The 13,626-nt window shown below is 48.3% G+C and overlaps 1 protein-coding gene across 4 annotated transcripts in view; it reads left to right on the top strand.

Moving 5' to 3' along the window:
- DNAH10 (dynein axonemal heavy chain 10) overlaps positions 1–13,626 on the top strand; it is a 201,463-nt gene that overhangs the window by 79,275 nt on the left and 108,562 nt on the right. The gene's annotated exons all lie outside the window — the stretch shown is intronic.

Below are 13,626 nucleotides of genomic sequence, written 5' to 3'. Positions count from 1 at the left end.
TATATAACACTGGAAATCCCTTACTCGTTGTCAGGAAGCGTGGCTCATGTGTGTGACTTTAAAAATACAAGTTAATAGTATCTACACATAGGGTTACATTATTCTTGATACCAAAATTTCCCATGGATCATTGGCTTAAAGACGGAACTTTAAAGAAAAAAATGAGTATTTCAAGCACCCATCTTGTTTTTGAAACCAGCAAGGAAGATACCAAGGCCGTTCAAGTTAATTATGAAAAATTACAGCCAAGTAATAAGAAACGCGGGTATTCTTCTTCGAGTGGTCCCCGTGGGTGCTCCACTCCAGGTGTCGGGTCCCGTCCCGGCGCCGCTGGTCGGAAAACTTCTATAGCCGTAGCCGAGCCGGACCGCGCACGCGCGGACGCAGCGCGCGGCGTTCGCGCCTTTGCAACGGACCGGCTCCCCCTTGTCAGTTCCTCTCAGCCGCCCGTGGTTGCTGGCGGAACGCCGTTTGTCTCCTCAGACAGGAGCCGTTACTACACAAAAAAAAAAAAAAAAAAAAGAAAGAGAAAGTTAGTTAGTTAATTGGTTAATAATAGTTAGTTAGGTTAAAAAAAAAAAAAAAAAAAAAGAAGACAAAAAGACAAAAACGAGACATTATGCCTGGGTCACCGGGATTTAAACGGTGCGCTCTCTGCAAGGAAGCCATGCCAGCATCTGACGGGCATGAAGCTTGTGTCAGATGCTTAGGAGAGGCGCATGTGCCACAAAAATGCACTCACTGTGCTAAATTGACTCCGCGGGCACGCAGAGATAGAGATATGCGCCTGAAACTGCTGTTGTGTGACAAAGCTTTACAGCCTCCGGAGCAGCAGGTCTCAAAGTCCTCTATAGGACAAAGGAAGAGATCAGATTCCCCTGAGGCGTTGGGATCAAAAAAGAAGAGAGTTTCTCCCACCCGCTCTCTCCCGCCTCCCTCGCTGTCCCGGGCTGGTCAGGAGCACAAGCCGGGTGTCTCCGGGGCGGCAACGCACTCAGGCAGGTCGCATAAGCCGCAAGCGGCAAGCCGCTCGTTATCGGCACCGGCTCCGCGTCCCGCCGAGAGCACGGTCGCTGCGGAACGCTCGGCACCGCCACAGGGGCTGGAGCCGCGACAGTCTGCCCAGCCGCATCGAGCGGCACCGCAAACGGCTATTGGGGGCCAGGACAAGCCGGCACCGTGCTCAGCACCGGATGCCGCATTGCCAGATGGCACCGGGGAGCGGAACGAACGGGGCCGGCAGATCGTCCCCCACCGTGCCGAGTCGGCACCGGCAGATCATGCTGCTATCGCAGCTGCACCGAGTGACCATCTGCCTGCGGTGCCGGGCAGGATGCTAATGCCTGCCGACAATGCTGGCGAAATTATTCCTCCCCCTACCAGCTGTTCCTTATCAGTGCAAGGGGGAGAGGCTTCCCCTGCCTCAGCAGTCCCGACAAAGGCTGCTAGAAAGTCAGCACGAAGGCATTCAATTTCACCTTCACCTCAGCCTTCAGTTTCTCCTTCTCAGTCAATGAGGGCTAGTCATCCTCCGTTGTCTCATAGCCCAACAATGCCTTCTCCTCGCTGTAGGTCAAGATCTTGTTACTCTGACCATCGGGAACGATATCATTGCTACCGTCGGGAATCATCATACAGATCCCGCTCACCTAGCTACTCCCCGCCTAGATCTTATCATAGGCGGTATCACAGCAGATATTCCTCGCGAAGGTCTTCCCCTGACCATTTTGAATATAGAAGTCACCGGTCAGTTTCGGGATATGGGAGACCTCATTCTCGCTCTCATCACTGCTGCTGCCATACTCCTCATGAGGCACGTCAATCATCTCCAATTCAACACTGGAAGAGGGCATCGCCTAAGCACCAGAATCCTTCGCCTTCAGTTCAGCTATCTGAGCCCGAGGAAGGCCAGATATCGGATACGGACGATCAATTACGATCTGTAACTCAAAAAGATATTTCGACATCTTCCCCAGACGATGCAGTGTTTGAAGGGGATCCATCTCCCCCGGACGACACTAAAGACTTTCAAGACCTTTTTAGGAGAGTAGCCCAGTCTCAAGAGGTTCAGATAGCAGACACTCCAACGAAGCAGTTTAAGCTCTGGAGAAATTTGCACCCCAAACAACAATCTAAGGTTGCTCTTCCTATGGACGAGGCGATCCTCCAATCAGCAGCAGAGATTTGGAATACCCCGGCTTCGACTCCACCAACTTCGAAACCGGCGGAAAAGCGTTATTTTATAGCATCCAAAGACTCGGAATTTCTGTTTACTCACCCGCAACCAAACTCCTTGGTCGTCGACGCAGCTCTCCAAAGGGCTAAGAACCCACAATTGAAGAATGCGGGGGCTGATAAGGAGGCAAAGAAACTTGACATATTTGGCCGAAAGGTTTATACATCGGCCACCTTGCTTCTTCGCATAGCGAATTATACAGCTCTGTTGGCGAATCATAGCTTCGACAGTATAGCGAAACTTACAGACCTGTCCCAAAGATCATCGGAGGCGGACAGAGAGTTGTTACGATCGATCCTCAAGGAGGGCTATGCATGTTCCAAGGCCAATCTTCAGATAGCCATGGATATAGCAGATACAGCAGCTCGAGGAGTGGCAACAGCGGTGTCCATGAGGCGCTCTTCTTGGCTCGCCACGGCGGCAGTGCCCAAGGAGTTGCACTCCAAGGTAGAAGACCTCCCGTTTGACAAGGTGAGGTTGTTTGCAGAAAAGACAGATGAGGTGCTTCACACGGGGAAAGATTCAAGAACGACACTTCGGACGCTGGGGATGTACGCACCGCCATTCCGCCGCCGTCGTTATTTTCCATACCAAAGACGGTACGATTATCAGTCTCGGAGGCAAACATATCGTCCGTTTGACCAGTCGCGACCTAGACAGCGCCCTCAACGAAGGCGTCCACCACCACCCAGGGTGACGGGCACGCCCGCCTCAAAACAGCAAGTTTGACTCCCTTGTCGGGGGCAAGCGCATCATACCAATCGTCATTACACAGACAAAACCCATTTTTCACCACCGCTTACGACCTTACTATCATCAATGGGTCGCAATAACATCGGACAAGTGGGTTCTGGAAGTCATAAGCAGCGGCTTCACCATTCCTTTCACTTCCATCCCTCCCACCACCCCACCCTCCCCGTCCCTTTTCAGGGACCCATCTCACGAGGATCTCCTGCAACAGGAAGTCCATCACCTCCTGGACATCGGAGCGATAGAGAGGGTCCCCGATCAGTTCAGGGGAAGAGGGTTCTATTCCAGATACTTTCTAACCGAAAAGAAAACGGGGGGCTGGAGACCCATTCTCGATCTAAGACGTCTGAATCGTTATCTTCGCAGACAGCGCTTCAAAATGGTGACACTGACTTCCATAATCCCATCCCTCGATGTCAACGATTGGTTCGCTGCCCTCGATTTACAAGATGCGTATTTTCACATCACAATACATCCCGCGCACAGGCGTTTTCTGCGATTTGTGATAGGTCTCGATCATTTTCAGTATCGGGTTCTACCATTCGGTCTGGCTTCAGCACCCAGAGCCTTCTCAAAAACCCTGGCCGTCGTGGCAGCTCATCTGCGTCGGTTACAGGTGATAATATATCCATACCTGGACGACTGTTTAATAAAAGGTGCCACGCAGCGAGAGGCATCGCAGATGGTGGCGACGGTAGAACAAACGTTCGAGTCACTCGGCCTCCTCCTCAACAGGAAAAAATCAACACTTATTCCGACGCAATTCATAAAGTTTATAGGGATAAACCTCGATTCACGCACGGCAAGAGCTTACTTACCTCACGAAAGGTTTCAAGCGATCAAGGATCTCGTGACCATACTAACCAGCAACACCATGGTATCGGTACACAGTTGCCTGCGTCTCCTGGGCCACATGGCAGCGGCCACTGCTGTAGTTCCTCATGCGCGCCTCCACCTGAGGGGTCTCCAACATTGGTTGTCCACAGTTTATGTCCCTGTGAGGCACGACATCCAAAAGGTAGTATGCCTACCTCCGCATGTCCAAAGATCCCTGCAGTGGTGGACGAAAAAGCAAAACCTTCTGCCAGGGGTTCCATTCCATCGACAACAACCATCGGTACAGATAACATCGGATGCCTCACTCATCGGCTGGGGGGCCCACATGGGCAGCGAACGAATTCAGGGCAAATGGTCTCCCAGCGAAAGGCGTCTGCACATAAATCTGTTGGAGCTTCGGGCAATCTTCTACGCATGCAAACATTTTCTTCCCCACATCAGAGGTCTGACAGTGAGGATACTGACGGACAATATAGCTGCAATGTATTATGTCAACAGACAAGGAGGAGCACGGTCACGATCCCTATGCGCCGAAGCAGTGCGATGTTGGAACTGGTGCATACAGAACAACGTAACCATAGCAGCGTCGTACTTACCTGGCACCGCCAATGTAATTGCAGACTCTCTCAGCAGGCAATTCCTCACGGATCACGAGTGGGAGATAAGGACAGATGTACTTTCTGTGGTATTTCAGAAATGGGGGATTCCACAGGTAGACCTATTCGCAACATACAACAACAAGAAATGTCGCCTGTATTGCTCGAGAGCAGGGCTCGGCAAGGGCTCTCTCGGCGATGCGCTTCTGGTCACATGGAAGAAGACACTTCTGTATGCTTTTCCCCCCACAGTGCTTATCTCCAGGACACTGGAGAAAATCAGCTTAGAAGCGGCGACTGTCATTCTGCTAGCGCCAGCGTGGCCCAGGCAAGCCTGGTATCCATTCTTACACAGAATGTCAGTTCAACCACCTTACCCTCTTCCTCTTCACCAAGACCTCCTTACTCAGGAACGAGGCACGCTGTTACACCCCAGACTGCAGGCGTTGCATTTGACGGCGTGGCTCCTCAGTGGTTAAAAGGGGATGAAAATCTCTGTTCTGAGCAGGTCAAGACAATACTTCTACACAGTAGGAAAGACTCTACGAGGAACACGTACCTTGCGAAATGGCGGAGATTCGCTAACTGGTGCATTCAAAACAACATACACCCTCTCTCATCTCCTCTACAACACGTTTTGGACTACATCCTTCACTTACGGACTTCAGGGCTGGCACTATCGTCCCTAAGAGTGCACTTGGGAGCCATCAGTGCTTTTCACCAGCCAATAGAAGGTTCCTCGCTCTTCTCCCATGCAATTACAAAGAGGTTCCTCAAAGGGCTCCTAAATTTGCATCCACCACGAAGGGCGCCTTCCCCTTCTTGGAATCTGGATTTAGTATTGGACACCATTATGTACCCACCTTTTGAGCCCTTGACATCAGTTTCTCTGCATATGCTAACAATGAAAACAGTCTTCCTCCTTGCAATTACATCGGCAAGAAGGGTAGGTGAACTGGGGGCGTTGATGGCAAGCCCTCCTTTTACAGTTTTTTCCAAAGATACAGTGACGCTGCGATTACACCCAGATTTTATTCCCAAAGTCTGTTCTTCCTTCCATATTAACGAGCCTGTGGTCCTCCCGACTTTTTATCCCAAGCCTCATTCTTCAACTAGGGACGCTCTGTTTCACACGCTCGATGTCCGACGTGCGCTCTCTTTCTATATAGATAGAACACGTCAATGGAGACGCACTGACAGACTGTTGGTATCTTTGGCACCTAGATCAAAGGGCAAAGCGCTTTCCGCTCAACGCATTGCAAATCTCATCACTCTCTGTATTACGAAATGCCACTTGCTTAGGAATAAGCCTCTACCTGTTTTACCTCGGGCTCATTCTACGCGAGCGGTAGCGACTACCACTGCCTTTGCAAAGGGTATTCCCCTTGCGGATATCTGCCGGGCAGCTACCTGGGCCTCTAGCGCAACTTTCGCACGGCATTATGCCGTAACTAAGAGGTGGGCTTCAGATACAGCGGTAGCCTCTGCAGTCCTGTCCACAGTAGAAAATAACTGACCCGGAGCGCATTCTGGGTTACTGCTTTATACTCACCTGGAGTGGAGCACCCACGGGGACCACTCGAAGAAGAAGAAGAAGTTACTCACCCTGTGTAGTAACGATGGTTCTTCGAGATGTGTCCCCGTGGGTGCTCCACGCCCCACCCTCCTCCCCGCTCCGGGTCTTTCTGCTTTATCTTTCAGAGACCGAGCGGTGAGAGGAACTGACAAGGGGGAGCCGGTCCGTTGCAAAGGCGCGAACGCCGCGCGCTGCGTCCGCGCGTGCGCGGTCCGGCTCGGCTACGGCTATAGAAGTTTTCCGACCAGCGGCGCCGGGACGGGACCCGACACCTGGAGTGGAGCACCCACGGGGACACATCTCGAAGAACCATCGTTACTACACAGGGTGAGTAACTTCTTCTTGCGAGGACTATTTGTCATTTGGATTCACAAGCAATGGAAATAAAGGTGCTCCGAGTGCCCAGTGTGTACTCTGCAACAAAATATTATCTAATAGTTGTTTAGTACCTGCTAAATTGCGAAGACATTTTGAAACAAATCATTCAGAATACAAAGATAAAGATATTAGTTTTTTTAAGTGGAAGCTTGAATCTGTTGAAAAAAGTAAACATTTCATGTAAAAAATTGACAAAACAGATACAGAAAACGCAACAGAGGGGTCTTACAAAGTTAGCTATCGTATATCACTCACCTGCGAAGCACACACAATTGGGGAATCACTCATAAAACCATGTGCAAAAGATATTGTAATGTGTATGTTGGATCAGGAGTCTTGTCAAAAAGTTGAGGCTGTGCCACTATCAAACAATTCTGTCATGCATCGTATTCACGAGCTTGCTGCTGACCTCAAGAAGGAGCTTATTTTTTGTCTGCATTTATGTGATGAATATTCATTACAATTACAAGAGTCCACTAATGTTGCAGGTCTTGCAGTTTTGCTTGTATTTGTCCATTATGATTTTAATAGATCTATTGAAGAAGACTTAATTTTATGTGAATTTTTGCCAACCAATATGACTGGTGAGAATATATTCAATTCTATTGATAACTTAATGAAAACACATGAAATAAGCTGGGAAAAATGTTTTGATGGGTGCAGTGATGGTGCCAAAGCAGTGATAGGAACAGTGGCTGGCGCTGTAACACAAATAAAAAACATAGTACCAAACTGCACCAGCAGTCACTGCATTCTCCACAGACACGCTCTGGTAGTTAAGAATGTTTCTCCGTCTCTTAAAAATGTGTTGGACGAAGCAGTACAGATTATTAATTATATAAAAACTCGACCATTACATTCAAGACTGTTCAAAATTATGTGTGAAGATATGGGTAGTCAGCACACAGTCCTGCTTCTACATACAGAAGTCAGGTGGCTATTGTGAGGCAAAGTGCTGGTTAGATTATTTGAGTTGCATCATGAGCTCTTCACATATTTGCTGGATCACAAATTCCAACTGTCTGATTGTTTAACAAACTTTTTGTGGTTATCGAGAGTTGCATATCTTGCAGACATCTTTACAAAACTAAGTGAAGTAAATCTGTTGCTGCAAGGAAAGAACGTAAATATTTTTAATGAGAAAGATAAAATTTTGCCATTGTCACGTAAGCTACAGTTTTGGATCTTCTCTGTAGGACAAAATAATTTGGAGTGTTTCCCCACCCTGAATGATTTTCTTGAAGAAAATTAAGGCAAACTTGATGAAGATATTTGCAGTGACATTGAAGATCATCTTCGCAATTTATACACAAACATCATTAAGTATTTTTCAGCCATAAATGACAACCATAACTGATTTCAAAATCCATTAAGTTTAACAGAAAAGCCAGTCGGCTTTTCTATGCAAGATTATGAAAACATAATCAAAATCACTTCAGATGGCCAATTAATAAAACAATTTAAAGGTGTTTCTCTGATTACATTTTGGGGAGACTGCTGTCAAAATCAAGAATATTCATCTTTATCTAGACATGCAATTCATCAGTTGTTACCCTTTGTCAGCACATACTGTGTGAAACTGGGTTTTTGAATTATGCAGCAACAAAAACGAAATATAGAAATTGACTGAATCCTGCACCAGATATGCAAATCTAATTTTCTAGTATTAAACCAAATATAAAAAGAATTTGCCAAGAAAAGAAGAAAAACCACTCTTTGCATTGAAAGTTGCCAATATAAATTCATATTAGTTTTTAAGCTTCATTTTTTGTACACATTTAATGTGATATTTGTTTTTAAAGATGTGCAGTTAAACTGAATGTTGATCTCATGGCCTTATTTAGCATCTGTTTATTACTATCCTTACTTTAATAATGGTGTACTGGAAGCCCGCCTCCCTTGGCTGTAAGGATTCCTCGAAATTCTTCTGAGTTTAAAAGGGTACTGTGATCAAATAAAATTGGGAAACACTGTTAGAGAGACAACAACATCTGGCCTGGCTGAGGCGAGAGAGAGGTACTGGAGCATTTAGTTTGTTAACCAATTACATGAGATTTTATGTGCCTATTTTGTGCACTGTATGTGGTAAAAAGGGAGCAAACAGTATTGCTAAGCTTCTGTATAGACTGAGTGTTCTGGTTGAAAGCATTTGAAAACAGCATCTAATTCCTACCCCTTGGCTGTGTCTAGACTGGCAAGTTTTTCTGCAAAATCAGATATTTTGCGGAAAAACTTGCCAGCTGTCTACACTGGCTGCTTGAATTTCCGGAAAAGCACTGACGATCTCATGTAAGATCATCAGTGATTTTCCGGAAATACTATGCTGCTCCCATTTGGGCAGAAGTCTTTTTCCGAAAGACTTTTGCGCAAAAGGGCCAGTGTAAACAGCACAGTACTGTTTTCCCCAAAAAGCCCCGATCGCAAAAATGTCGATCGGGGCTTTTTTGCGGAAAACCGGGTCTAGATTGGCCACGGACGCTTTTCCGCAAAAAGGGCTTTTGCGGAAAAGCATTCTGCCAATCTAGACGGGCTTTTCCGAAAATGCTTCTAACGGAAAACTTTTCTGTTAAAAGCATTTTCGGAAAATCATGCCAGTGTAGACGTAGCCCTCGAGTAAGATATGTAATAATATTTCAGTTTTACAGATGAGGAAACTAAAGCTGAGCAATTCAATGACTCTTATGAGGCCATAAAGATTTGTGGCGCAGCTTGAGGCTGGTTGGGAAGATTTTTTCCATGTGGTCAGCCCAATTGCATACTATAACTTCCAAGTGGAGATTTAGTTCTCTCCCATCACGTGGGTGCCACACATTCAGTGGCTTTTTTCCTAACAATGATGCTGCTTTTCCCAAGATGGGTATATCATGAAGTCAGCAGACTTTGGGTCAGGCCCAATAATTACATTTTCCTCTCACATGTGAGCAAGAGAATCTTGGCGCCTTAGCAGGCAAGCAACCTGAAAGGCAAATTTTGAATGGATTGAGTTTGTAGAGGTCGAGCAGTCTCTTCATGTGAGCTCAGCATTCCTATTGAAGTGAATGCTATCTAAGCAAGTGGTTGCAAAGGGCAAGAGAGCCCTTAAATTTCTTTCATTATGTATAAATCATATCTTTATCCTAAAATTGAGCTAACATCTTTGATAATGATAGTTCTTCGTCGAGTAGTGTCCCCGAGGGTGCTCCACTCGAGGTGCTGGGCTCTTCTCGGCACCGCAAACAGAGAAACTTCCTTAGCAGTAGCCCTGCCGGCCCGCACATGCACTCCTGCTGCCTTGCGCCATTCGAGCCGTTACACCTGAGCGCGGGCCGGCTCGTCAGTTTCCTTTCAACCGTCCGCAGCCGCAGACGGACATAGGACGCGCTCCCTCTCCGGCCTGAGGAGAAAAGGGAGTTTTACTTTAGAGTTGTTAATTGCCACTTGGCAGTTTATAGTTAGTGTAGTTGTTAATAGTTAGTAGTTAGTTTCAAAATCTCTGTTTTTCTGTCCTAAGTTATAGTTGTTTTAGTAGCCTTAAAAAAAAAAAAAAAGAACTGTTTATTGTGCTGGCAATCTACAAGGATTATGCCTGGGTTTAAGAAATGTGTGCAGTGTCAGGATGCAATGCCTGACTCAGACGGGCACTCGTGCTGTGTCAAATGTCTGAGGGATGGGCACATTCCGAAGAAGTGCCCTCACTGCATGAAACTGATAGCCCGCGCTAGACGCGATCACGAAATGCGGCTAAGAGTTCTTTTATTCAATAAAGCCCTCCAGGCTGAGTCCAGCGCTCCATCTCCTGCTGACCCTGGGACTCACTTGGCTCGTTCACCAACTAAAGAGTCCAACAAGTCCGGTGAATTACCTCAGTGACGAAGCGCGGGGGACAGACCGGGTACCTCTGGCTCCCTGCCGAGGCACCCGACAGACAAGATGGGCAAAGGCCGTAGTGCCTCAGCCCCAAGTCTTGCTCGTCCCAAAGACCTGATCTGGCTTCCTTGTAAAGGGCCACGGGCAGAATCGGCGCCGGCAACGGCTCTAACAGCCGCCTTACAGTCAGCAATGGAGGCCCTGGCTTCGGCTGATGCCGCGCATGCGCAGCTGATCACGATCCTGCCGGCACCCATGCCGGTGGCGCCGGCTGCTGGGACCGTGATCCCCACGGTGCCACAAGCACCAGCGTCGACCCCGGCATCGCAGGCGAGCATCGGCACCGCACAGCCCTCTGCACCGCAGCCTCCTCCGGCACCGGCACAGCTTCCAGCTCCCACGGCACTGCTGATTCAACAGGGCAGCCATTCGACCTGGGCTACACCACTCCAAACAGCACCATCTTCCCCCATTGATCATTCAGTGCTGACTGAGTCCCTACACATGTCAAGGCGTGTCCGAACTTCTTCCCTCACGCCTGACCGAACTGGTTTCTCTCCGGGTCCCTGGTCTCCAGCTTCATCTTGTTCAGAGAACCGCCATGCTTCCCATTATGGCTCCACTAGGAATCACTACCATAGATCACCTCGTCGATCACCTCATCGATCACCATCATGTCGTCACTACCGCTGCCGCGATGAACGGCATTACTCCTGCTATTCTCGTTCTCCGTCCCGTCTTTCTGGTAGATCTGTCTCACCAAGGTCCTCGATATATTCACACGGATACAATGCGCCCAGAGCCTACTTTCCCAGGAGCCCCTTGGCGCACCGTCGGAGATATGATCATTATTATGATGACCGCCTACCTTCTCATAGCACGCGATACCCGCGCATATGGTCTCCCCGACACACTAGTCCAGTGCCTCTGCCTCACGCTCCTTCACCAGCCATTCCATCAGCACCTGCGGAGGACATTGTCTCAATTTCGAATCAGGACGAGCATGAGGACAACAATACACCGAACAGGGAACCACAGACTCCTGGGTCTCCGGCCAACCATTCATCATCATCTCCGGACGATGCTGTCTTCCCTGGGGAGCTATCTCCCATGGAAGATCATAAACAATTTCAAGAGCTCTTTGCGAGGGTTGCGCAGTCTCAGGGTATTCAGACTATGGACGTACAGCAAAAGCAACACCCCTTGTTAAAGAACCTGTAGTCATCACAGAAATCAAAACTGGCTCTGCCCTTTGATGAAGCGATCTTGGAAATCGCTAATGGTATATGGCAGACCCCTGCTGCTTCTTTACCGACTAACAAGAGGTCAGATAAGAAATATTTCATAAACCAAAAGGGTATGGACTTTTTGTTTACACAACCCCAGCCCAACTCCCTCGTTATGGACGCCGCCCAACAGAGATAAAAGACGGCTCAAAATAAAAATACTGCAAGTGACAAAGAGGCTAAGCACCTGGACATTTTAGGTAGAAAAGTATATTCTTCTGCTACTTCAATTCTCCGAAAGTGTAATTACGTGGCTCCCCTCACGAATCATGACTTTGACAATTATTCAAAATTAGTCCCTCTTTTAGAGTACCTACCAGACTCTAAGCGCCAAATCTTAAGGGCGGTAATACAGGAGGGCTACACAACAGCCAGAACAGCATTGCAGATTGCCCTGGACACAGCTGATGCAGCAGCTAGAGCCACAGCTACTGCTATAGTTATGCGTCGTGGGTCCTGGTTACACCAAGCCGCTGCTCCGAGAGAGTTGTTAAACAAGGTAGAAGACTTACCTTTTGATCGTCAGTCTCTCTTTGCCCAGTCCACTGATCAGGTGTTCCACTTGGGCAAAGACTCCCGTATGACACTTAAAACGCTTGGGATGTATACGCCTCCATATAAGCGTAAGAGGTATATGCCCTATAACAAACAGAGAACCTTCTCTTATGCAACATTCCGTGCCAAACCATATGAGGCCAAACCAGAGGCCAAGACAATGCCAGCAGAAATGAAGACAACAGCCTGGCAAAACATCTGGTCATCAGCAGGGCCGGCAACAAGTTTGATGCCTCGGTCGAGGGACTGCGTACCACCCCTTTGCTGGGAGCGTCACACAACCAGAGAGCTTTGTTCCATCATCGGCTGAGGCCTTATCAGCTTCGCTGTTCTCTGATTTCCACCGACCGCTGGGTCACCGACACAGTTGTTTCAGGATATGCCATCCCTTTCAACTCAATCCCCCGCCACTCCCCTCCCTCCCTGTCCCTTTTCAGGGACCCCTCTCACAAGAATCTTCTACAGCAAGAGATGTTTCGACTACTTACTATAGGAGCAGTGGAGAGGGTACCCATTCAGTTTCAGGGGAGAGGCTTCTACTCCCAGTACTTCCTCACCCAGAAGAAATCAGGGGGTTGGAAGCCTATCCTGGACCTACGTCGACTCAACCGTTACCTGCGGAAACAAACATTCAAAATGGTCACGTTAGTATCCATCATTCCGGCTCTCGACAAAGGGGATTGGTTTGCATCCCTTGACTTACAGGACGCTTATTTCCACATAGCGATTCATCTGGCTCACAGGCGATTCCTTTGTTTCGTGGTGGGTTCAGACCATTACCAATACCAAGTGCTACCCTTCGGCCTGTCAGCAGTGCCACGGGTGTTTTCCAAAACCCTGGCGGTGGTAGCTGCCTACCTTCGACGCCTCAATATCACAATCTTCTCTTACCTCGACAATTGCCTACTAAAGGCCCCTACTTGCGAGGAGACTACATGGGTAGTGACCACTACCACAACGGTGTTTGAGGCTTTGGGACTCATAATCAACTTCGGCAAATCATCCCTGACTCTGAGCCAGGACTTGGAGTTTATCGGCTCAAGGCTCGATGCACTGAGTGCAAGGGTATATTTACCCACAACAAGGTTTGAGTTGATTCGGGATCTGGTGCAGATGGTGTCATTTGCTCCCAGATCCCACATACTTATGTGTCTACAGCTGCTCGGACATATGGCTGCCATCACATATGTGGTGTCACATGCGAGACTTCACCTACGCAGCCTCCAACATTGGCTTTTCACGGTGTACACACCAGGGGTACACACTGTGAACAAAACAGTATCCATCCCCAAACACATCAGGACTTCACTAGCATGGTGGGACAACCCCAAAAATCTGCTATCAGGGGTCCCCTTCCACGCACAAAGGCCCGCGGTACAAATCACGATGGATGCTTTTTTGATCGGTTTGGGGGCCCATCTGCAAGACCATCCAGTTCAGGGGCTCTGGACGTCACGAGAGTCCCTTCAACACATAAATTTCCTTGAACTGCGAACTGTATTCAACTCATGCAGGCACTTCCTCCAGAGGTCCACATTCTCACCGACAATATATGCACGGTGTACT

The sequence above is a fragment of the Pelodiscus sinensis genome, chromosome 15 (assembly GCF_049634645.1).
Source record: "Pelodiscus sinensis isolate JC-2024 chromosome 15, ASM4963464v1, whole genome shotgun sequence".
Classification (NCBI taxonomy): Eukaryota; Metazoa; Chordata; order Testudines; family Trionychidae; genus Pelodiscus; species Pelodiscus sinensis.
This window is presented reverse-complemented; position numbering and strand designations above follow the sequence as displayed.